Source organism: Neopelma chrysocephalum, unplaced genomic scaffold (genome assembly GCF_003984885.1).
Source record: "Neopelma chrysocephalum unplaced genomic scaffold, ASM398488v2 Primary Assembly neopelma1_22b, whole genome shotgun sequence".
Classification (NCBI taxonomy): Eukaryota; Metazoa; Chordata; class Aves; order Passeriformes; family Pipridae; genus Neopelma; species Neopelma chrysocephalum.
Window position 1 is genome coordinate 24814306 of NW_020897690.1, and position 22186 is coordinate 24836491.

Below are 22186 nucleotides of genomic sequence, written 5' to 3' on the forward strand. Positions count from 1 at the left end.
AAGAAAAAGAAAAAGAAAAAGAAAAAGAAAAAGAAAAAGAAAAAGAAAAAGAAAAAGAAAAAGAAAAAGAAAAAGAAAAAGAAAAAGAAAAGAAAAGAAAAAGAAAAAAAAGAAAAAGAGGGGGTAGAAGATATGTGGACAGGAATATGATTCTTAAGAAGTTTAAGAAGTATGAAATAATCTTTCCTCTCCACTCAGCCTCATTTCAAATTCTCTGTCCACATTTGAACACACATCTAATTATTTACAACATGTAAATTGTTAGAAATCAGGCTAGCAATACAATGTTTAGGAAAAAAAATGTTATTTTTGAGGAAAGAACTACACCTATTTACTCAGTCTACAGAAAGAAAAATAGACGAAGGTGGTAAGATTGTAGTTTTCAGAAACACTATTGAAAATAAGAAATTATTCTCAATGCACACCACAGATAATATAAGCAATTGACTTCACTCACAACCATGGTGATTTAGGCTAAGCAAGCAAAACTTCCGATATATTTGCAGGATTATTTGGCAGCTGAAATGAGATGCGGCTGAAGGATTGGAAGAACAGTCTGAGAAAACTGCTTTCAGAAATGGGCTGCCTGCAACCAGTATGACCAGAGTATTCCTCAAGTTGTTTTCAAACTCTGTCTTGTAGAAACCTACCCCTTCTTTTTCCATGTCATTATTTCTTTTCATTATGTCTTCCTACATCTGGTGCCACTGCTACCAGTGGCCACTCTATTTACCTATATATGAGTATGTATCATTCTTTCCAGATCAACTGCATCTTTTCCATTTATCTGACTTCATCTCAAAAGCAGTTTTGGATTTACTTTTGTGGCTTGAAAGCAACTTAAATTCTCTTGCTTGCCAGCCAGTAGAGCATGCTTTTCCACATCAAATGATACAGTCCTAAATACATGGTTCTCCCCATTTAGATAAGGTGTCGCCAGTTCTCTGAGTTTCCTTCCATAAGATTTTGTAGTTGTATTTATCCTTTAAATTGTCTGCTATGCTCTCCCAGATAGTAAATTTAACTCTTACCTCCTCCACCATGAATTCATCCCATGTATTTCTACCTAAATGATTATTCCCTTTGTGTTTAGTCCATGAGCATGCTGCCTTCTAAAACATCCGAATTCCATTAGCAGACTTTTTTCTTTTACAAAAATAGTCCTCTACTTCATATATTTTAGTATTTGATTATGCTTGCTAGCTTCTCACTTTCACTTCCTTCCTTCCTTCCTTTTCAAAAACAACAACAACAAAAAAACCCAAAACAAAACCAACCAACCAAAACAAATATAAAATACCTCTCACAATTATAAAAACCTGTTGCAATATTTAGCATGCATGCTAGGTGAAGAGAGTGATAGTGGAGAGAAGGACAATGACCTGTTCTGATGAGAAGCAGTGAACAAGCTCCAGAATGTTGTTTTCTTCCTCTGAAGAAGAAAACAGTGACTTATCAGTGATGTTAAATCTATTTCCATCACTATCTCATTGTAATTTAGACAAAAGAATATGCTGAAAAGATTTTGTTAACACCCCATTTTCTTTCACTTGTTCATTACATTCCATCTTTGACAGACCATGATTTTTCTGGAAATAAAAAATAGCAGAAAATTCTGTCTGAATTTTGCCAAGAACAAAAACAGAGAGATCACTGAGTATCCAGAACTGGTGACTTAATATTCCTTCTTCTTGCACTGAATTGTTTTCCTGAACGGGGTGAATTACGAAGAATAATGCTGAACAGTTACCAAAAAGACATTCTTTTCCTTCAGGGCAGGTGGATTTTTAAATCTCCTAGCCTTTGCTACCCAATGCTTTCACCTGCCAGCAAACTCCAAGCCTTATTAGAGAAACAGAATAAGCACAGAAGCGTGCCAAATATCTAAAAACTCACTCTAACCTCATCAGGAGTTTATATCTTCAGCTCAGGCTGAAACCTTACAGCTTCAGAGAGCAGAGCCAGTTCACTAAAGCATAAAGAATTGGGGCATTGAGAGACTGTGCCTGCTTAGAAAACTGTGTAATTTAATAAAGTGTTCATTGATGTCTACACAGTGGCTCCTCAAACTTGTGTTAGTGCCTGTGCCTGCAGCATGGATAGTCACATTCCTGCTAATTAGATGATAGCAGAAGGATTACACTCTTTCTTAGCAACCAGGAAGAAACAGAAGCAACCATTTCTCATGAAAACTCACAGATGAAACTAATGGGAGGATCACATTTTAAGAAATTTTGTTGAAGTATACAATTTTAACTGTCTTATTTATCAGAATAAAGCTATAAATACTAAAAATTGCACTATATTATTCTCAAATTTCATGAATGTTATATTTGGTATTTAAGAAAAATCTTGAATGACAAGAAGGTACATTTGCAATACATTTGATTTTTTTCCTATAAATATTTCTTGAAGTGCATAGAGTTTCATCTTGTGTTCAATTACTTTATAATAATTTTATAACACTAAGAAGTCCTGGTATGGCTTTTTGTATTGTTCTCAGTTTATACAGCAAAGAAGTCCTTTTATGAGGTGACTGCAGTTTCTTGGACCAGGATGACCTGACAACACAAAAAAAAATAAAAAAAAAGTGTACGGAATGTTAACATCATTTATTATACTTGTCTGGTGTGGCTGGATCAAATGATCATAATTTCCTCACCCTTAGCGAGTCAGAATTATAGATTCTGCTCTATAACTTGGCCGTAAGCTGTTAAATGTCAAACCGTGATAACAAACCTCCTAAGAATATACCATATGTATTCATAGTGTATAATAATCTGTAGCCTTTTGTGCCCTACATTGTATCAACTACAGTGCATTGGAACAAGACGAAGTACTGTACACCGTGTTATCAATTTAGGTAATATAATATTTGCTATTACCTCTTCAATGTGAAACTATCTGTTGTATGAGCTATGCATGAAGAGCTAATTAGAAGATCACATCCTGCATTTTCCCAAGTGATTCTTGCCTTAAAATCATACACATCAGGCTGCAACCAACATCTTTTCAAAACTAGGTTTACAGCAGAATAAACTGTAATGACCTGCAATTCATATAATAAAAATTCACCTTTTTGCTTATCTAAGTAATAAAAATAATATGTCTTGCCTAGTATTGCAAAAGGATATCTGCTCTTAAGTAACATATGAGCATGATAAACTGCTACTGGGCACGAGACAATTAGAAACTTTGGAGGCAAGGAAATTTTCAATTGAGAATGTTTCTGTGTACTATAAAACTCCCCCTGTATTATAATTACACTTACACTCAAGAGTGCTTTTTATGCTCAGAAAACATTATTTATATATATACCAACATTGCTGTATAAAAAAATAGAGGTAGACATTGATCAGATAAATTAAATTATGCATGGTCTAACCCTGCAGTCCACACTTGGATCAAGAGTGTTCTGAATGCCTTCTGCAATATCTGTAGAGTTCTTTGCTTTATATAATCTCTGTTAGCATCTCAGCTTTCAAGGCAAGAGAGGTTAGGTCAACATAATAGATTCTATTGGACTAGTAAGCTTAGCTGGAAAAGTCTGTTAAATTTGTGGATTTCAGAAATATTCACTGGACAAACCTGCTGACACGTAAGAACATGTTTGTATAGTATAACTTCTTTTGATATATCTTTCATGGTTGATGGCTATACATATATATATATATATATATTGGTTTGCTGATTTTCTATATGTTGTAGTTTTTTGATGTTGACCATAGCATCTAAGAAACCAGAAATAATATAGGAGTATTGCAGAGATAGCCTGAAGACAGTCACTGAATTTGTGGTGAAAGTCAAATAAAGACATGCTTACTTTTCCTGTCCAGATATGATCTATGTAGAACACTTCTTGAAAAAACACATACTTAAAAGTTATTTCAGGAAAAAAAATCAATGTGCAGAAAAACATTTTTAATACTCACCTCAGTAATGGGAAGAGGGACTCTTCTCAACAAGAACACTCCTCTGGAGAACCAGATAACTGAATTCTCCTTTTTTTGTTGGTTTGGTTGGTTTGGTTTGGGGTTTTTTCCTCCCCATAATGTAACACATTTCACACACTGTGATGTATGCTTTTCTGTGAAATACATGGGTGGAAATCAGCAACCGCTTTGCACTGGAAACGAACTTGTATGGCTAATTGGTCAAGGTTTGCGTCCAGGTGCCACAAGTGATATTTTTTTCAAAACGATAATTTCATCTTTCTTTCCTGATTTTCAAGGGAAACCAAAAAAATACCTTTCAAAGATAAACCTGGAACAGAACTTCAAAACTCATCTGGAAGCCAACAACAATGAACTCAATTGAGCTTTTGTTTTTACTGAGCATTATATTCTCTCTCCCTTCCTTTTTAACCTCCAGGTCTGCAGATTATAAACTATATAAACCTCTCATTTCTTTGAGAGATAAATGTCTCTTGTTATTCTCTAAAACACTCTTTTCATAACAGTCTATTTCATTGGTGACAACTATATATGCATATATGCATTCTTTATTTACAGAGTTAATGTAATGTAGCTTTCTAATTAAAATTAGAGAAACTTCTTCAACTTCTGCATAAAATCCACTTTTTCTATTTCAGAACCAAAAAACATCCTGTGTGCCTGAAAGAATGTTTTGTTTTGTGATTTTCTTTTTTTCCAAATACAGCAAGACAGTAAAATATTTTGACTTTATTAAAAAAGCTATACCTCAACTGTAACTTCTTGAATAATTACAGTTACAGCAACACTAGCAATCTTTGTGATATTCATTAGTGCTTCACCTATGATGCACAGAAGGAATATAAGCTTTTCTATTACTCTACAGAACACAATAAAATATTATGCTATTATTCTAGATCATCTGAGAGTGTAGAGCAAGTATGTGACAGGCAAGAAGTCAAATTGCATCTTTTGAAGTCTCAGGATACAATACAGAGGGGTCCTTCATTTATCCTCTTCTGAGAGGTTTCTATTTTGTATTCTGTACATATGTACCCTGTTTCAAGCCTATTTCATGAAGTCATTATTATATGAATAGTAGTAGATTTACTATTAGTCAAGTTAAATCATTTGGCTGCTCAGTAAGAAGAGAGTGTGGTAGACAAGAAAACAACAGTAAACTCCTCCCTAGCTTTATCCTTCATAGGATAAAGCTATGCTCTGAAGAGCTATAAATACACTGAAGTTATTATAGCTGCATAAATCAAGTAATAGAGTATTGATATAATTGAGTGTGGACTGATAAGCAACTACAAAATGTAACAACAAGCAGAATCTTCCTAATCCATAGGAACATTGTCTGCTTTGCTGTCCCAAGTGAAGAAACCTGTGTCTCAGATGAAATGTTGAGTCAAGCTATGTGGGTAAGCATGAGCAGCCCTTGTCTTCAAGAGATGTGAGATATAAGGCAAATTCAGGACATTTGTAATGAATGTCCTGAATAACTTCATGAGCAGTTGCATCCTGAAGGTCTAAGCATGATGCAGATGTCTGGAGAATCAATAGTTAAACAAGGCACATATTGATATATAGGATAAAGTGAAGAGTGAGAAGCAAGAAAAAAGACTGTAGAAAATCAGCAACCTGCATCTCCTTTCCCAGGCCCAAACCTTGCTTAACAGCAAGTAGCAACATCCATGGTGTAAAGCATGAAGATATTCCAGAGTAATAACATTTTCAAGGAGAGGGACCAAGTAGCAAAGAAGAAAGTCTGACTCATGGTAAAAATTAAAAGGAATTATTGTCCCATAGTGGTATGTGTGCATATTTATTTGTTTCACCTTGGAAAGTAAAGATCTTCCAGCATAACTGAAAGTGAACTAATGTAGTGATTTCACTTAAGAAAGCCTGGAATAATCCCATATGATCATAGATAAACTTGTTCTTAAAAGGACTGTAAAAGAAAGAAAACCAGAGAATGTCTGGGAAATTACTCAGGCCTTGGAATTCATCTGAGATGTTTTCTTGTCGTCTGCAAAGACTGCCTGAAGGAGGAAAGATGACAGATCCGAGAGAAAAGATCTGAGGTGTTGAATTTAAGTTTTGAATTTATCGGCATGGCCAAGACTGCATTAAAAACAAACAAACAAACAAACAAACAAGCACCTCACTTACAGTTGTGTATTACATTTTCTTTTCCTCCAATTTGTCTCATGTCATGGCATTAAGACATGGTTAAATATTGTAAAATACAAACTTTGAAAACTGTTAATATAAGAAAGCAGGATTATTTAAAAGGTAGGACTTTTATTTTGTTTTTTTTACCCCCAGAATGTTTTCTCTCCAAAATGTAACTTCATTAACTCCAAAATCATTCTCAAAATCAGTACAGATGGCAGCTAATCAGTCAGAGATGTTAGCTGAGGCCATTCCTCTCCAGAAGACTGTTCTGATCACCAAGTCTTAGGATCTCTCATCACCCTCTCACTGAAATTGTTCCACACTGTAGACTTTTTTCATAGCTGATGAAACACAGAAAAAGAGGTAAGATGGAATGACAGTTGCCCAGTAGACATATTGTTCAAAAAGGCCTCAGAAGAAGAAAAATCAAAGCCAGGTAAAATATTATATTATAGTTTTTACTATATTCTGACAATGTTACATTCTGGCAATCTCCCTGCTCTTGCCTTCTGCTTGCAACACCAATTAGTATCTCTAGGAACCACACCAAAAAATGGAATAGAACAAGGTTTCCTCAATAATTTCCAAGGTGCTAACACATTTTGAAGACATATTTTGCGAGACCTAATTTTTTATGTAACACAGAAAGGTCCAGTTACCCATGAATTTCCTGCTAACCACTTTGTTTTATTCAGGGACTTGAAAACTGAAATGTTCTAAACTTCTGGACACCTGAACAGGTTTCCTTCTGGCAGAAATTGTTGTCCATCTTCGTTTCCCCATCCCCAGTGACCACTAGTATTGCTCTAAAACAGTATGAAGCAATCATCCAACAGACTGTATTAAACGGAAAATATAAGATGCATTAGGTATCATAGTATTCTGTTTTTTGTTTTGTGGTTTGTTTGGGTTTTTTTGGTGAAAGAATGTCATAGAGTAACACCTGCAGAGTAAATTAACTTTATTTCGTAATACTCTATAGTAAAAAGAATGAGGTTTCAACATAATTTGCAGATAACTCAATACATTTTGTACACTATTTCTTTACCACAGACAATTAATTCAGACAATAAAAGGAATTTTTAAACTTTTTTTGGCTTTTGGTATTTATAAAATGATTTGGAGGTGAGAACTTAGGTCAGGTTCACTTTGGTAATGTATTACCTTTTTGAAACACAAGAGTTTTTGGCCAACTTGACTTCTAAGTTGGAACACTGTAATATAGTGAATTGGCAATTAGCAGGTAACATAGAGCCCCTACAGTGCCTATAGGCGTATTATCTAAAACAAGCACCTGTTGGAAAGTTTTCATCCAATTCAGTCAAGAGAAAGAAGAAATTCTCTTCCTCGATAAAAATGAATATTGGAGGAAATTAAGAAAATAGTCATACAAGCAAAATAATGGCCTATAATTATTTGCTAAAATGATCAGGAACTAAGAATAACATAACAAGGTAAAGGTGAAAAAAAGTTTTGAAGAGTACAGATAGAATTAGAATTTTTGATAGATTTTTAGTGTTAGCTGGTTTCTTCTTTTTCTGAATTCTCTGAGAAAATTTCATGAAAGGCTTTGGAATTGGGTTTATAAAACTGGAGCTCTTCAAACAGTTAAGGCTTTATTATAAGTGCTATCTGAGAGGTGGCTGAATGGTTGATAAAATTTAAAGTTGTCCGGTTCTGGGTACAATTGCTTGTTTGTTTTGTTTCTGTGCATATAAGTATGTCTGCATATATAAACTTAGCAGCTATAGGGATACTTATTCAGCAAAGTATATAGCAGTTGGAATATTATATGAAGATAGGAAAAAATCTCTTCTGAAGGGAAACCAAGAGAAAACTAGAAAAAAAATCAAGACTTTGTTTTACTTTTTGATTTATATTTTATTGTTCATTCTGTTCAATACTGTATTTCAAGGAAACCCACTTGTATTCTGTTTCTCTGATAAGTCCCCTCCAATCAACTGTGCTTAATTTGTTCTGCCTTCCTTCCTTCCTCTCCCTCTCCCTCCCTCCCTTCCTCCCTTCCATTTTCTTTGCTCTATGACTACAGTCCCAGATTGCTTTTACATGTCTGTTGGACCTTCATAAAGTAGCAACCAATATTAGCTATTCAATATTGACCAGCCCTGCATGTCCCTTGTCCCATCAAACAAGACAATCTTTTGCCTAGCAGCTCTTTAGTCCAAAATCAGAATGCAGAGCTGCAAGGGGCTCTGCTAAGCAGGGTCTTTGCCTATATGCAAAGTGACAGTGAGTCTTGCTATTTTGCTCCAATGATTCTCCAACTACACCCACAACAGTCAGAAAACAAAATGCAAACAGTGTATATGTTGTCACATTTAGCTAGCAAGCAAACAACTAAAACAGGCTGCCTGACAGCTTAAGAATACTGTATTACTGCAAGGTAACTGTCATGGTCAAAGTGAAAACAGATTCATATTTCATAGATTTATCCAATTCCTTCCTTTGTTAAGTAACAAATAGTTTTAATTAAAATTATGTATTTCCACAAATACTGTTAGCTATAAAATCAATACTGGTGTAGGATTACATTTATCCCAGTAAAACTCAATGATTTATAGCAATATACCTGTTGTACAGTTAATTCTGTGGCTTTACATAAGTAATTATTTTATGATGCATGCAATATTTACAACATTTTTAATTGTCTCTTTTTTTCTATTTTAAATCTAAGATGAATAAATTACTATTGTAATTGTAAACTGAATGCTATAGTTCAGTTGCGATCAAAAGTCCATTAGGAGTCAAAACATACTTCTATGTGAAAAAAACGCTGTTTACTTGTAATTAATGTGACTGAATAATAATTGTACAAGAGAAATACAAGGCATTTAGAATATTAGAACAATTTATTTACCATCTAGTCTCTGTTTTTTGGGGTTATTTGTGGGGTTTTTTTACAACAAGGAACTGTTTCATTACAATACAAACAGCTTATAATTTAACTTAAGGGATTTTTTAAACAACAGTAATTTTTTCAAACTGAAAGGAATTACCAGTGGTTAATGATATATTGATCTTTGAAGTTTAAAAACTACTATAAGTGTTATAGAGTGTTTTTACAGGGGCTTATTCCTACCTTATGCTGTATTATATGTAATATTTTTATATAATTTCTGAAGGAGAAATGCTGTCCTAGGCAATATATACACATTTTTCTCTACAGAATATTCTTCTGTAAATTTATCAAATGTCTATAACAGCAACTGAAATCTCCCTTGTAGAGATCACAAATGGGTAACCACGAGGAGACTGCAAAAAATAATTCTCTAATTCCAATTCTTTGAGTCAATAATGTCCACAAACTGTCAGCTTAGTTATAAACAGACTTCCATCCTCATAAATGAAAAGATAATGATCTATATACCACCCAGATCCCTGAGAAAGCTGCCCTGAAAAAAGGTCTTCTTAGGACAACGGGAGTTTGATAGTTCTGCATATTTAAAGGCAAAGCCTTTCAAATCTCCATATGTGAAATATATAGAGATGCATGCAGCAAATAACTGAGTTTTTTGACACTATCAACTAAGAGCTTGGACAAACACAAAATACTTCTGTAAAACAATTAATACTTTAAAATTTTTGTTCAGTTACAGAAAAAGCAAAGAAATCTCACGCTTAATCCCACTAGAGGCATAACATACTAGAATCCCTCAATTCATTTTTTGCTTTCCCCATTAAACCTTCTTTATGTCACTTTTATATAATTTTTACCCTCCTCTTTCTTTTCCCCATCCCACAGCAGGGGGAGTGAGCGAGCAGCTGTGTGGTGCTTTGCTGCCTACAGGGTTAAGTCAGAACATCCATTCATTTTTTTTTTCTTACAGAAAGTTATCTTAAATAAAGGTACTCTTTGGGGATAGCAGGAACCAGATGATCTGTACGTTTTTACCAGCAGATTTCTTCAAATCTCTTGTACGGAGGAAAACAATATAGAAGATCACAAAAGTATATGTGATGGACACTTCTCAGGTTACAAAGTCATCAGGAAAACCTAAATCTTACATCTTCTAGTAACACTATTGTCCAAAAGCTGGCTACAAAATAAGTCCATAAAGACACAGCTACAAGAGCACACATACTACAATATATTCTGACACTTTCTGCAAAAAATATTGTAGGAAGTGTCAATATAGGAAATGTTGACCATCTGTTATCAAAATCACTCCAGGGGAAGTAAATCTATTTCCATCCAGAGTATACCATGACTTAACCAGGAGCTAAAGAATTACTGTTTTATCCAATTTGCTTTGATATTTTTACAGGATGGCATCCAGCTTCTCACTTCTGGAAGGCTTATCAGACAGGATCTCTGTCATACTGCTACAGACGTTATTTGTTGCACCTGCCAAGAAAAATGCATCAACCCAATGCTAATTTCAGCATGAGAAGAAGCAATGCTGAGCATTTAAAACTTCCTATTCTCGTTTATAGCTTGCTTTACAGTAAAGCAAGCAATTATAAGAAGGTTAGGGCTTTAGACAAACACAGGAGGAAGGTTACTTGAGGTCCTACCTCAATTTATTAAGGTCCAATGGATCAATGGTTCTAAACAGAAAGTAAGAGTGATTCTTAACAGGTTGTAAAGGTCACATAAATTAAATGGTAATACATCCCACTGAATGTTTTTATTCTTATGACTCATTGTGTTCACTTTTCCAATTTCCATCCAGTGTCACTCTTGAGTTACTTGTTCTAGTCTATATTTTGAACATCAATTTTCATTGGCATGTTGACAGTTATCCTTTCTTTTCTCAATGTTTTCTTTTTATCCCTGGTGTTTCTTTTACTCCTCTTCCAAACACTTGTCTGAGAAAGGCAGACTGGTATATCTAATCTAATATATATAATATATATAATATAATCTAATGACAATGTTATCTTTATGTTACTACAAGAATATCAAGGATTTGTTCTCAGTTTCAACAACAAAAAGCCAGCTACTTAAGTGACTGAAGTATACTTGCTGAAGATATTCACTGATGCCACTCAGAGCAAAATGTGATATATATTTAAAATGTATATTATGGTATTGAAAGAAACCATCAGATTTTTTCCTCAGTGATGAGAAACACAGAACTGCAATGTTATGAAATATATATATAAACATCAGCAAAACTTAGAGGAAAAGTCAAGAAATTACTTCCTCCCTCTTCTTTAAATATTATTTTAAAGTAAAAGAGATATCTCATTTGTAATTACTATTATACGAGTGAAGATTTAAGAACTCAAGTGTAATTTCTTCCTGTGGTTATGAACAAACCTTCCAACTTACACTCTCTTCTTCGTATTACTCAGTGCAACTCTAAGACAGACAGCTTTATGACAGTGAAGAAAATAAATATCAAAACCACAAAAAGCATAAATACCAAAAACAGCTTTGAAAGTTTTGCACTTTTCTGGCAACTTGTGGGGTAAGACATCAAACACCACCTGACAGACAATGAGGTCAGCAAGAAGTCGTGTCACAGAGAAACCAGATCACAGCAGCAGCACTGCTGCTGTCATTTCTATCTTCTGCCCTGACAGATGTTTCATGTGTTCCTTCTTCTCTTCAATAGGACATCAGCCTCTTCAATACCTCTGCGACTCAGTTTTTCCAAATCCTGTTTGATAACCTTCTCCAATTTAATTTCCCCTCCAGGAGCTTTATTTATGCAAATTGCTGAGATCTGCTACAAATGCTCATCTATACCAAAGTATGCAAGCTTTTTCCACAGTATCAAGATCTTTAACATCATTGTACTCTTTTCATTAGAAGCTCCTTTCATTCCTTATCTTACAGAGAACCTACTCATAAGGAAAAAAACATCAGTTCTATAGAACAATATTCTGGAATTAAATTCATGACCTGGACTGCTTAGCCTTCCTCACTTAGGGGCCATTTTTCACTGAGGTATTAAATAAAGATGAATTCTTTCCTATGGGACATGAAGGGGAATAAGGAAGGAAGAATTAGGTACTAAGTAAAAAGGATTATATAGTAAGATGAAACATGGATATGCTAAAACAGACATGTAAGTTAGGTGTAAATAGGAAATACGAAACCAGTCTAAGGGAGAGGAGGATAAAAAAAACAGGTGACAGTTAGTCAGAAAGGATGAAGAAGGTACTGAATTAGTCATCTATCAAATATCTTTGACATCTGTGTATTAATACAAAAAGCACACTGAGTGAACAGAGAAAATTGTACAGTGTTTTGTTGCAGAAGTTGAAAATCATATGATAAGCATAATAGAGAGCTGGTGCAGTATCCCATAGGACTGGAAGATTATGATAATATTATGTGCAGGAAAGACAAGAAGACCAAAGGAGGAAGTAGTTTTTGAAAGAAACTGTATGGCACAAACAAAAGCTTTTGTAGTACAAAAGTGGCACAGGAAATGCAGTAAATAACAGACTTTGGCTAAGCCACCATCATTTCGTTCAAAACATAGGGAAGCAAGCACCTCAAAAATATAAAATACACTGTATTGCTAAATATCAGTGTAAAGGAATAACAGAAAAAGAAAGAGGTAAAATGGACAAAGTCAAGGCACAGAAAGAAAATTCAGAGACACCTAAGATGAAATAATTCTGTAAGAGAATTAGAAACAGAACCAAGATTGAAAATTTTGATTCAATACTCAGTGGAGGAATGGTATTTTCCAGACAGAATAAATGAAGTCAGAGAATACAGTGTGTCCTCACAGCAGCATTGCTTCTGAAAGTAGATATAGGACAGGTAGCTAATACAACTATTATTGGCAGCAACGTGTTATGATCTCTGCATTGAACGGGAAGGATTAATTGAAGAACCTAGATATGAATGGCCATGCTTTACAATCCTGTGAGCTGTGTAGCAATATAAGCTTATCAACCAAGAGCCATGAGACACTGGAGAAATCCATAAACAATTCCTAGGTGGAAAGTGATGTGAACTCCCCCTGAAGTGGATAGAACAATATTGGACAATGTGTGCAGCTGTAAGCAAGGCAACTGTTAAGTTATGGGATGACTCTTTCAGTGACAAGACATTTAGAAAACCCAGCAACCCAGTAGCAGTGCATTCTTATGTTGATAAAATAAAACCACCTCAGCATAGGAATCAACAATGCTTAAAGACCACGTACTGTTCACTGCAATTTACAGGTTTTTAAAGGCCTGGGCCTAATGAATCTGCTGTTAGCATAGAACATGAATTGGCTGAAACAGTTTCAGAATAGTCATTCTCTGATTAAAAATATATATTTTCCACTCCGATTCCTCTCTAAATTCTTCCTATGATTGAATAATTATCATGCCTTGTGGACAGAGAAAAACTACTAAATGTCAACCATCTAAATGTTCATGAGGCAAACAGATCACTGCATATTATTTAACAGCATTGTCTGGATTTAAAAAAAGAAACCAGTATATAAGGAGGATTACTACCTATGAGAAAAATAAAGTGTATCTTCATATATATATGTCTCAGGCAAGCATGGGGAGGGCTCAGCTAAAATAATAGATCCATTTGAATACCACACCTTAGGAGAGGTGTGGAGAAATCGGAGTAAAAGAGAAACTGTCATGACTATACCGGCACAAGTGAACAAACTCGGTGTCCAAAGGCATATGAGACGGGAGAATAAATTATAACTTAGAAATATGAAAGACTTCAGTAAACAGGACAGGGGATTATCTGTTATCCATGTCTACTGAACATGCAAGAAGTAATGGTTGAGATAACTTGTAGCTGAGAAAACAAAACAAAACAAAAAAACAAAAACAAAACAAAACAAAACACAAAACCCAGCCCAGTGAATTAATTTTTTTTTGTAATTTTTATGATAATTACTTCTACAGACAGAACTAGCACACATTAACATAGTACAATTCATCTCTTAAGACTGTCTTGGAGATTAACTTCCTTTTCCACCTCTACCCATCCTTAATCTTGTAAGTGCTATACCCAGAAGACCAACCCTGAACTTCATTTTATTTAGACTGAAGAAAAAGTAATAAAAGGCTATTATATAAGGTATACTTTCAGATATCTTTCATTTCTGCACAGTAACTGAACAAAGTAGAAGAACCAAGTTTTTTGAGCCAATCTTAATCACACAGACCCTATTTTTTGAAATCTAAAATAATAAAATATTCCGTTAACCTAGATTCAACTTAAGTAGTATTTGCAGGCTGGCTTCCACAGCCCTCTAGGGATATAAACATAATTTGAAAAACTAAATGCCTACTCATATTTTGTTTAGTAGTAGCTCACCGTCCATTTGCTTTTTTAGAGTTGTCACTTTAGACTACTGGATTTTCAGAAGTACCTTATAACATCACTAGAAACAGAAAACAGCCTGAGGGCCTGAACACAAAATGGTTAATGCTTATATACCCGCTGTGTCTTCAAGGAAAGGAAGATGGAATGATTCCAAGCATGCAGAAGAAATGCTGTCTGAAAGAGGAAAGATAGTATGAAAACTGTAATCACACTGCTATTAAGGATGCCCTGTCTCCAATATAATGTTTGATTCTTTTACGTATTTCAACCATTTCAAATCACATTTAGCTCTAATGTGATATGTCCTTTATCATCAAACTTAAAATATTATGTTTCCAAAGAGATTGTGGTGGAAAGAAGCAGAGGAGGCAAATCAATATAGCTTAATTTAGAGAAAAATTCTTAAAAAGAAAAAGAAAAGAAAAATAATCAACATTTTATTAAATTGGCAAACTACTTCCTAATCAGACTTGAAAGTTTCAAGATTTATTTTATTATATATTGCATGTTTTTTTTACTTAAGCATAAAAATATGATACCTAGCCAGTGGATGACCCTGAGTTAGGGCAGGTTATTTCAAAACTCTGTGAGCAATTCCCCAGTCTTGTCTACTTAGTTTACAAATGCCTTATATCTTTGACTGTCTCTAACAGGCCACAACATTTCTAGTCAAAGAATTCAATGCAAAGACTTCCAGAAGTACAAGAAAATTCAAGCACCTAGACTAGAGAGTGTACATAGGTCTTACTTAATGCTGGAAGGCCCAACACACTATAGAAAGATGTACTTTTTTGCTTTTCACTCCTGTGTAGTGTTAAATGGGTAAAGCTGCATATCTTCAGATGTTATGTGTACCCTGGATTATGTGTTTCATCTCCCATTAAACAGCTAAAATGTCCTGGTTCTTCTCTCCCCCATAAACCAATTTTTCTCAATTATGGCACAAGACCTCAAGGCAGATAGAAGGTTTTTGAAGAGGATAACCAAATTCCACCAGGGTGTTTACAAGAAAAGAGTCCCAGAAGTTATATGTAAACCAGTTCAATTAGTAGAACAAGTTCCCAGGATGAAACTGATAAAGTGCTGTTCTCAAAACCTATAAACTCATAACGGTATAATCTCAAATAAAAAGGAAGACTTGATTTTAAGTTTCATTTGGTATTTAGTGGTAATAGTAGTGCTCACTCTCTAGGCTGAATACTGATTGTTAGTTCAGTTTAAGTTCCAAACAAAAAAACCCCATCAGTTATGATATTATGATTTATTTTATATTTCACTCAATAACCTTCATGTGCTGCCCAACCACCTGTATAACTCAAATTTCTGGTACGTAATAAGACCACAGACTAAGTAGAGTGGATATAGTTTGGTGGGGGGTGTTAGTGGTGGTTGTATTCCTTAATTACTACATAATAAATGGCAAAAGGCAGCCTTCAACAATTCTGAAATCTTTGCTATTCTGCAAACAAGGCAATGCACATATAGATAAGAGATCAGTGCTTATGCACAAACACTGCTGCAACTCAATAACCCCCATTGCTTCACATACCTATCAGTAGCTAATAAGTGATATATGATAAAAACTTACTTATCTTTATCATTAATTAAATCTTCATAAAGAATAGCCTATAAATGCTGAAAATTATCCAGAAACTGTAGCTGTACTGTTCATGAACATTGTTGATAGCACTGAATATTCTTAAAAGCACTGGAGTACACCATAAAATCAATGTTTAAAAATGAGTAAAAGAGTGAAGAAACACTAGAAAAAATATATATGTAAGCATATGCAAAGTATCATAGCATCTCCAGAATTATCTGGATGTGTGTACTGATACCTGGAGATAGTTTATTCTTCCAGGTAGATGTAAAGGAACTTATCCTATGATTATTGATGTCTGAAAAATTTTTTACTGTTTCTCCTTGCTACTGTGCCACATCGTCTTTTATGTGGTTTCAGGGCATTGTTACCAAAATTAGGTCTATTCAAATTTAACCAATTTTTGTGGATCCTGGTTATATAGCCCATGAAGATTACACCTGGAAGAGATATGACAGTACTTAGTGACACACTAAAACGGAAAATTTGTATGCCGAGCTGGAATTCATATATCTTGATATAAAAAATAACTCTATGTTTCAGCTACGTAATAAAATTTCTCACAAAGGACTTCAGGCTCATTTTAACCTGTCACAGTAAACCAGTCTTTCACAAGAACCAGGATTTCAAAGCATTCAATTTTTAATTTGTTGTATTACATCATACAGAGGAAAGTCAAGCATCTTTGGTTGGCAGGAAATATGAAGTGAGAAGTAATGAACATAAATACGTCCTAAGCAAAGAGCATAACACATAAAAGGAACATCATAATACAAGCACCCACACAGCACAGAAAGAAAGTAGGTGATCAAGTTCTGGATGATAGTTGGGCAATATAAAAGCATTACAAAAATGTTGGTTATAACTTTGTGAACAGAAATATATAAAGGATGACACAACAAACATTAAAATTTTAAGAGTAAAATATGTGCATAAAGAAGCACATAAATGAAAGTTTGTAATTTGATTTCCCTTATCATTTTATATTATAGTTTTATGTGGAAGATTTTATAATTCTAAAATATTTGGCAGTGTGAGACTTACAACACTGTAGTATTTAAGTGAGATAACTTGTTACTGTTTTATTAAATATATAATTTTATATATTGCTTTGAATGTGAAAATTTCTACTCAATGCACCCTGAAGCAAAAGCGCAATTAAGTACTTCCTAGGTAATAAGAATGATCAGCTCAGTGTACATTCTCCCTTTGGATTTCTCTTCCAGGACAAGCTCTGATCACGTGTATTCTATGTAAGATTCATTCATTCCAATGTCCTCTTCATTTCGTTACTTAAGCAGAATGTGCACTGTGGTCCTTAAATCAATTCAATCAACTACCTGACAAATACTTACTGGACATCATTGAAAGGTTATGCAAAAAGTCACTGCCTTCTAAAAATTTCTTGAGAAATTAAAATTACCCTTTTATTAAAATCAAGGTGGAAACCAGTGAATTGTCTGAAAAAATGATACATCCTAAACACAGTTCTACTAGGCATCAACTGAGACAAATAAGTAAGGTTGATGGCTAACTGGAAGTTAAAAATAGTTAACCTCAGAAATACAGGGTTGTTTTATTCTTATTTTCTGCTAGAAAATTAGTCTTGAAACAAGGCACAGCTTTGATTAAGGACTAAGTTGCCCAAAGCATGAGTGTGTACATATCTGCACAGCATTAAAAGAAAAAAATAAAATGTGCTAAAATTTATAAATCTGATCAAATCCTGTCAACACTTATGGAAATTAAATACAAGCTTAAATAATTTTTGAAATGTTTGAGTCTCCCCTGCACAGAAGCATGTGAGTTTATCAACATGCCCTGGCCCTCAAACTTCTGCAGTTTTCTTCATACAAGCTCCAAGTTTGCCACACAGAGTAGGAGGTGGCTTTTAATCCTTCCTTGAAGCAAATTCTTTCCCTCTAATTATGAAGAGGACATCAGAAATCCACTGACAATGAGGAGCTTCCCCATTGCTGTCCAGCCCTGAATTTCCTGTTCTTCACATGCATGACTCTTCCACCTGAACAAGCACACAGTACTTCAAGCATGACCTAATTGACAAGAGCACCTGACTGCTGCTGTTAACCAAAATGCCTTTCAGAGAAAGTACCAAAACACACAGAAAGAGGCAGTGCAGATTAGCTCTTATTTATTCTCCTTCGGGATTTTTATTTTTAAATGAGTAGGAAGAAAGACTCTAATATGGTCTTTTCAAAAACTGTAGAGTCCTTGTGGATAGCAATGTAGACTAACAAAGAGAAAACAGGAGAGCTGATCACTGTCACCATTTCTTTCTCATGTAAATCAGTTGTCAGAAACTCAGAGGAGCTAGAAAAGAGCTGTAGCCTGGTCTAAGACTAGTATAAGGCCAGTGGAATATCTGGAGATATATTTTTTGCTTTGGCTGAAGAGAACTTGATTGATTGCTCTTGAAGAGGCAGTTCTAGAGACATAAGTGTTTAGTTTCTCTGAAAATGTTTCTGTCCTGCATAAGACATCTTGAGGCTATTAAAAATTGTTAAATTCTTTTTAAATGTGTAAAGGCAGGGAATTTTGCTCCCATTTTTAAGAAACTGCAATTTCTTTAGGTTTTTGTCGCCTCAGTTGGTTAGTTGCCAAGGTTGCGGGTTCAATCCCCGTATGGGCCATTCACTTAAGACTAGACTCAATGATTTTTGCGGGACTCTTCCAGCTCAGAATATTCTGTGAGTTCCACTGACTCTTTGCTTACTAAAAAAGGACAGTTGTCTCCATGACAGTGTTTCATAGTGCTTTACATCAGAGAAGATGGTTATAAATCCATTGCAGGAAAACATAGTTTTATTTCTGAAGCACATTGACTTCATCACATCAGTCCAATAAAAAATAATTTTAGTTTTTTTCTTATTTCTGTATTCAAGCTTCAAAGAGTGTTTAAATTATTTCTACACTGTAAAACTTAGGGAAGGAAAAAAATGCTTCACTTGCAGCTAATGTATAGCTAGTCTTCTCTGTTCATCTTCATGAGAAAACAACCAAGTTCACTTTGGTAAAGGAAAGATTTTCTAACCTAATGTCAAAAAGTACATATCAGTGTCATAACCCTTATTTTAGCAGTTCTCTTTTCAATTTAAATTGCTCTTCTCAGTTTGCCCTGAGTATTGTAATCTCCAAAGGGTAAAGTCATAGCAGCAAACTCATTCAGACTGTTTCTGCAGGTGTCTGAAAAGATGGTATACCTACTTTAAGATGTAAGAACAGCTGCTGTGATTGTTGGGAAACTTTGCTTTTGTGACCTTTATGTCTTGTTTAGAATTTCTCTAGGCATGCAGGCCCTGAAACATGTCAGTTATATACTATTGCAGTTGTACAGCAGGATGGCTTTTTTTCTTTCACTGCCACAGTCAAGGTACATGTTGCTTAGACTAGATGGTTGTCACACTAGATATAAGTAATTTTGACAGTCAGGAGTACACACTTAATACACAAGTTCCACAGATCAGTGATCAACCTTATCTGACAGTCTAACCCCAGAAACATTTTTAAAAAGCATTTTTTTCCTTTTGATCATCTAGACAAGTTAGGCGACAGACACTTTTCAGTCTCTCCTTTATATACAGGATCTAACGGTTCCCAGTATAAATAATGTATTTACTTACCTACCTAAAATTCTAACTAAATTACGCACACTGGGATTGAAAGAGAAAAATCTACTATTCAACAGGTGTAATTTGCAGAGAGGGATTTTACAATAGTGTAGTGGTTTGAACCAGGTTTTCCCCCTGAAACTAAGAAAGTAGTAACCCCCAGGGGGTGGTGACCCTTGGGGCTTGACCAATCAGTGCTCCTGCAAAATATAAACATATCTCTGGAGACCGAAAAGGAAGCAGTGGTTCTTGTGGTGAGAAGAAGAGGTGGCCATGTTGTAGAGGCCACGAGGAGAAGGGGCTCCGGCCCCTTGGGGGCCTCTGCCCCCCCCCAGCCCCCAGTTGGGGGGCTGCAGGGACTCGGAATGGTGTTGAAGCTGGACTGAGTGCCTGTAGCTAGGAGCTGGGGGAGTTTCTCCCCTGTAAGTAGAAGTGGGAGACGCTGGGAGCAACAGACGGAGCAGCAGTAGACACAGCAGCGTCCGAAGAGCAGTGGCAAAGAGCCAACTGATAAGGACCAAAAGGAGCAGCAGAAGCCGGTATGCTGCATGGAAGACACAGAGATGTCTGAAGAGAAGGAAGAAGCAGCAGCAGGAGTAGAACCGAGCCAGCAGCAGGAACAGAGTTTTGGAGGGTAAGAACTGGACAAACCAAAACCCCCAAACTCACTAGAGACCCCTCTGAGAAAGAGGAGGGGGTGGTGGACTGAGAGGAGTCCTAAAGTGCAATATGCACTACTGAGAGGAGCTAGGAAGCTCATGACCTCCTGAGAGATAAGCCAGGACGGCCGAAGGAATGTGTGTGTGTGGGGGGTGACCTTGGCCCCCCCTGCTCCAGCTTCAGAGAAGCTGGCAGCCATCTTTGAGGCAGAGCATGGGAGCTCTGCACAGGGGCTTGATTTCCCCTGAGGATACCAGACCGTCACGGAGACCCCGGTGCTTCGTGATATGACCATGGTGTAGCGGCCGTGTCTGGGGTTACGCAGCCCATGGAAAGACCCCTTGTTTGGAGACGGGGGCCGAGAGAGACTTGGAAACCTCCCTCGTGTGTGCTGGCAGAGAGCCAGCAACTGTTTCTGGTGGAAGAGAAGAAGAGAGCCTGCTGCCTAGAGAGGAAGACCTGCTGCTCACAGACTGGAAGGGGTCTTTTCTTCTTCTTCTCTCCTGGACTTTTATTTGGAGGGAGAAGAGATTTGGCCCATTGTAAATATTATTGTCATGGTAGAGATAGATATAGAGTTAAGATTGTTTGTAATGTATTATAGTATTTATTCACGTGTATAGTCTTTGTAATATATTCCTTCCCCCATATTGAGTCTCGTGTTTTTGTCTGGAAAACCCATCTCACATGGGGTTGAGATGTGGGAGGGGGGCTAGGAATCAGAATTGGATTTTGGGCCTTGCTAAAACCATGACAAAAAGAGATGAGGAGATTCCATCAATTCTACTTCTTTCAAAAACATATTCTGAAATGGGCCTCTACACATTTCCAGACTTTCCTGAATATAATCATAAAATAATTAATTTCTGTTTTCTTTTCACCTCCAGATGCTCCACAAATAGGAACAATCACTTTAATTGACCATGTCTCCTCTTCCCTCTCTAACTTCAATGAAGACTTTGATTGGTTGAATTATTTCATCTTTTCAATATCATTTCCTAACTATCTACTACTCTTTTTATCCCTTCATCGTCTTTTATGTCCCTCTTTTCCACATAGCACTGCCTGCAAATTCACTTAATCTCACGTCAAATTTATTTCTACTCAAATCCTTGGCCAAACTATTATTTCTTCTATCTGAATATCATACTTCTTTTGCATATGGCTTTATCCTTCATTTATTGAAGGATGGTGCAATGCATTTTCATGTGAATTAAGAGATGCAACCTTTACAACACTTTCTAAATTTCAAAACTCTTCTGTTAAGGAAATTAAGCGAATGCTTATTTGAAGTGCTTCAGGGATGCATATCAATCAATCCGTTGTTCCTCCACAATGTCAACTGACTTATTACAGTTATACTTCTGCTTTTTTGCACTGCATGAACACGATCATATCTCACTGGAGACTTTCTTTTTGGTAATTTGTGACATTCTACATCATCTTTCTGTATCTGTGCTTGACTTTTTGCCTGTCTACCTCCGTGTTTTTCATGTGAAGCATGCTACCTGCCTACCTGAAGCTTTTATAAGTGAATACGTTTTAAGAAACCCTTAAACCAAATGTAAAAAACACCTTCCAAAACATTCTACATCTCCCCTCTTGAATATTCTTTAAAATATTCTGTACTCAGTTTGCATTAAATGTAACCACACAAAAATTATACTGACATGCTTACACGTGTATTAATCCAGAACAAGATGTTAAGTTGCAATTTGGGGAAATAACCTTCTAGAAAACTTTTTAAGATTTCATTTTCAAAGCCTTAAGCTTCACACCTTTCTGTCCACGTTTCTATCAAAGCTGTGACATGCATTTAGATTTGTCTTCCTTGTAAGGAACTTCATACCATGTCAATTCACTTGAATGAGCAATTGCAACTCTTTCTTTTGTTAATTCACTTATTTTAATA

General features: G+C 35.5%; 1 protein-coding gene across 4 annotated transcripts in view; it reads right to left on the minus strand.

The window, feature by feature from the left end:
- The window catches only part of CDH10 (cadherin 10), a 99117-nt gene that overhangs the window by 65834 nt on the left and 11097 nt on the right, over positions 1–22186 (minus strand). The window contains exon 2 of one of the 4 annotated variants that reach the window (XM_027681974.1): positions 3933–4087. The exons of the other annotated variants lie outside the window; for them this stretch is intronic. The gene's annotated coding sequence lies outside the window, so the exon portion shown is untranslated. The remainder of the gene's footprint in view (positions 1–3932; positions 4088–22186) is intronic. 4 annotated transcript variants of the gene reach the window in all.